Raw genomic sequence first — 4,904 nt, 5'->3', positions numbered from 1 at the left:
GCAGAAATACTGTTCATATTTTGGAGGACACTAGATCATGTGTGTGAATTATTACCTCATCTTCAGCCACTTACTCGATATCTTACTCAAAGGTAGAATTTTTTTGTAAATATCTATTGGTTGTTAAAATATGTACGTCTCAATCATTATTTTTCGTTTCAGTTTTATCCGAATCACCTACATGTACCTGCTGTTTTAGTGCAATACAAAACTCCAACTGGTCGCATAAATAAGGGTGTAGCCACAATATATCTGAAAAGCAAGAAACCGGGTGAAGCATATTAGCGCGTACCAGTATTTATACGCAAGTCACAATTCCGACTGCCAACAAAGTCAGAGTTACCAGTTATTATGGCTGCATTCTGTGGATTCATACAAGAGCGATCGCATTTGTATGATGAAGGCAAAACGGTTGGTGAATCGATCTTATATTTTGGTTGTAGAAAGAAGTCCGAAGATAACATTTATGAAGAGGTAAGGAGCAACATATCCTTACTTATTTCTGATTTAACTCTTTTATTAATGTATTTATAGGAGCTTGAGGATTTTATCAAGAAGGGTACGTTGACTCTAAAAATCGCCTTCTCATGTATGCTACTAACTTAATTCAAAAATATGCCGATTTAATTTGTATGTTAAAGTGAGCCTTAGCACCTTGTGTAATATATAATCTTTTGATTTTTAATTGCATAGTGATGTAAAAAATATAGGGCTGATGTATGGAGCTATAAATGCCAAGCTTTTGATTAATGATGCATGTGGATACATATTTGTCAGTCTGTATTGAAAAGAGCTAGATATATTTACTAAATTCAATGATAAATTTGTCGTAAGCATCACCCAAAATTTTTCTTGGCTACTATTGTAATTATGAATTTAATGCATGTATGTACAATAAATATATGTGCGCAACAATATATTTTTATTGAATAATTTCCTGACCACTTTGGAGCTCTTCATATTTTAAATATTTACAAGCACGTAATATCTTCAATTTAAATACTCGAAATATTATTAAAATTAATTTAAACTTAAGTTTATTGGAATTACTTTATTAACTTTTTGTTAGTTAAGAAACTGTTATGAAAAATGTATGGTTTTGGTAAAGAGTATTTTGCATTTGAGAAGATCGCATATAAATTGGAAATTTTATTTTGTTAAATTGTACTGTTTTTCTTTATAGAAACAAATTGCCTTTAAGAATTATAAATAAGTAGATATCTTGCTAAATGTTTGAAAACTAGTCTTACTTTATTGTGCACTCTTTACTCACAAAAATAAAAATAAAACTTTTTATAGATGTTTTTACACAACATTAATTCAATATATTTTTATTATAAGTAATTAATAAACATTCGCGTTCAACGATAATAAAAAAAATACTTAAAAATATTTAATATATTATAGTAATAGAGCATATCTCCACTTAGAGCTTTAACAGTTAAGATTTATTGAATGTAATATTTTAACCTGCACTGTCTCCACTGTACTTTTATTTGACGTATTTTTTCCTATTGAAAAAAATAAAATAAAATAAAGTGAGACCACATGCACAGATTCAATTTTTGTGAAGTCTTTCAGCCACAAAAAAGTTTACTTTTTCGGATTGAATACATACATATCTGATATTCTAAAATCCGAACTTGAAAATCTTCAAAAACATCTGTAATCCTTGATTTTAAAAACTGCCCCAACTTAAAATATTTTCCAAACAATTTTTGTTTTTCTTAAATTTTTTTTACAAGTGAAAATTAATCAAGAAAATTATTGCGCACTCATTTTGTATATTTCTTTCAAAAACCACTTGATTTTAATTATTATATACTGAAATGACAGTGTGTGTCAAGTTAAGATTTTTATTGTTAAACGTGGGTAAAATAGTAACTTTATCAAAATAGAATATTCAGATCACACCTGTTAAATTTGAATAATCATTAGTCATCAATTAATTAGATGCCTATTTGAATGGCCAATGATTATTTCAATTGTTTTTAGAAAAAAACAATTACTAATTGATTACCATTAGAAAAAAAAATAAATAAAAAGAAATCATGATTTTTTCCGATTATTGAAATGGTATGTTCCATTGCTGTCAACGGACTTTCACAAAATGGACGACCTCCAGTAGAGCGAATCTCATTTCTATTCTTAGAAGTTTTTCTTTTTGTTCGATTTCGCATGTCGGTCCAGACCTAAAGTTGTAAACAAAATTTTAGTGATAGTATGGAAACTGGCTGTTAAAAAAAGTTTGGCGTTGTTATTACTTAACAGACAGGATAAAATTCAGAAAAAATGATTAACGACCACGTTAATTTTTCAAAAAAAAAAAAAAAATCTTCAAAGGTCTATACTTAAATATCACCTTATATCGGCAGCTGTTTCCAAAACTCTCTATCTCAACAAACGCATGACTTACATTCTTCAACTCATTCACACTTCGACTTGGTGGTGCGGCCGAATTTAGCTTCACCGCTACCTCCTCCCTCTTCCGATCAAAGACGGCTTTGCTACCGCCATACACAGGGGCACCTCTTGCTATATCAACAATTCCCTCCATTTCCTTGGAGAGAATGTCGAATTGTTGATTGGTAGTTTTTTTATAGCTGTAAAATTATAAATTATTCATGTGTATTTCAGACTCTTCGGTCTAAGCATATTATTGCAAGTCGTAAATTGATAATGGTCTAGAACAGGGGTCGACTGCTAATATGCGCCCAGAAATATCGCTGCGCTTATAAAATACCCTCCCAATTTCAACTGCAAACATCTCTGGACAGAGATACAATTTTACTTTTTCGCTTTCGGATTATTTTTGTCGAGGACAATACGCGTTTTTTGAAACCTCTCTCGATATTTTTGGACGCGTATTAATAGTCAACCCCGTTCTAGACTCTTACTCTTAAATTTGCCGGGGGTAATTCTGTACTTTATCTCACAACTGCTAAAACTCGTCTAAAAATGTCGGGATGAATGTCAAAAGATGCGTTTTGCAAAGATGCGTTTTGCACCCAGGACGACGACCCCGAAAGAGGAAATTAAATTATATATATTAATAAAATAATTAGATCTTCTCCAAAAAACTTAAAAATTGCCCAGGAGCGCTACGAAACCGGGGAGGGATCCATAGTATTTTTGAGCAGAACACCTCTCTGAAAAAATTACCCAGGGTGGGTCCAATACCGGTTTGGACATCAAAACTAAACCAGCACAAAACAGTTTTACACATTATTTTTTTTGTGGGTAAAAACCATCGAAATTACAAACACATGAAAATTTTCAAATTTCTTTCGCTGTAAGGAAATAAAATTAAAATTTCCGCTTTCCGATTCTTAATTCTGGGTTCACAGCGCGTCTTTGGGCACCCCTCCCGATATTTTTGGACGAGTTTTAAGTCGTATTCCGCTCACGGCCGATTTCTATGGACGGGTCTTAGTATTCAGCCGCTGTTCTAGACCTTTACCTAGCATGCACGCTTCATATAAGTATACAAATTTATAAAATTACTTAACATTTTTCCAGTTTTTAAGTCACTCATTTCTTTTTATTTTGTGTGTTTTCACTGAATTTTGAATAATATTTTAACTTTAATTTCTCCGGCTTTCAGTTATTGTTTTCCCACACTTATTTTAATTTGACATACACAACACAATAACAGCTAGCAGGGTTGCAATTCAACCTGTAACTGCTTTAGTTTGAACATACCTCATCTGTGCCAAACGATAGTACAATTTTATTTACTTTTTAGAGCGATACTTATGTTGCTTTTTCATGTTTTTGAACATAACAAGCAAATATTCACCCAAGTGAATACCTCAAAGCGACCCAGAAGCAAGTGCATATTTTGACCAGCAAAAATGAGTGTTCGTGACACTTTGCGTCGCTATATAATACGAAAAAACGCAAGACAATCACCTACAGTCACGGAGAGTCACCGAAGTGAATGAATGATCTTATATGATAAGAATTTGGCTTCACTTGGGTGAAGGTGACTCTTCGCGTCGCGTTGTGTTATACATAATAACGCCATAAACATCTCCATTTTATGGGATCTGCTTTAATGTGGCATACTTTTAGGTAGAGAACTAGTTTTAATCGCAAGCAATTGTAAAAGTTCTACGACCAAAGCACTAAAGCGCGAATAACTATATTGGTGAAGCTCGTTTTACCAATCATCAGTTGAGGATACGCTGCGAAACATTACATACGTTCGGTCAAGCAAAGGTTTTTGCAAAAATTAAAATAAGATCAGACTATTGTGAAAAGTATGTCGAAGTGATTATGAAAGTGATAATTATAATGTAACCATAATGAAAAGAAAACAACGATCATTTAAAATTACTATGTGAAAATGTGTGTGTATATTTGTATGTACGAAAAATTGTATATGTAAAAGCAGTGACAAATCAATGGGTATGCGCTGAAGAAAGAACGTGCGGAAGGTTGCGGTAAATAAATGCAGTTGTGCGAACGTGACTGTGCGTGATTTCTATGCTTGAAATTTTATTTCAAAAAGTATTCTTTGTGAGAAGTTGCAAAGAAAGTTTTTGAAAGTGTTTTAAATTATATATTAAAACTAGAAGACCCGGCAGACGTTGTCCTCCCTAAATTTGGCCTATCTGCATACATTTTAATAAGTTTTTTCCATCTGACTCTGCCCTCCCCCCCTCTTCACTTTTTCCTAATCCTTTTATTCACTCCTCCCTCCGTCTTTTTGCTTCATCTATCTCCATCTTCGTCTCATTCTATCTCTTTCTCAATCTCCTTCTCTCTTTTCTCTTTCTCAATTCCTTCTCATTCTTCTGCATCCCTTATTGCCTGTCCCAGAGGGTGGTATGTATTTTATTCCAGTCCCAGTACCAGTCCCACTCTGAGTCCCAGTCCCAGTCACACTCCGAGTCTCAGTC

This window comes from Eurosta solidaginis, chromosome 2, assembly GCF_040869045.1.
Source record: "Eurosta solidaginis isolate ZX-2024a chromosome 2, ASM4086904v1, whole genome shotgun sequence".
Classification (NCBI taxonomy): Eukaryota; Metazoa; Arthropoda; class Insecta; order Diptera; family Tephritidae; genus Eurosta; species Eurosta solidaginis.
This window is presented reverse-complemented; position numbering follows the sequence as displayed.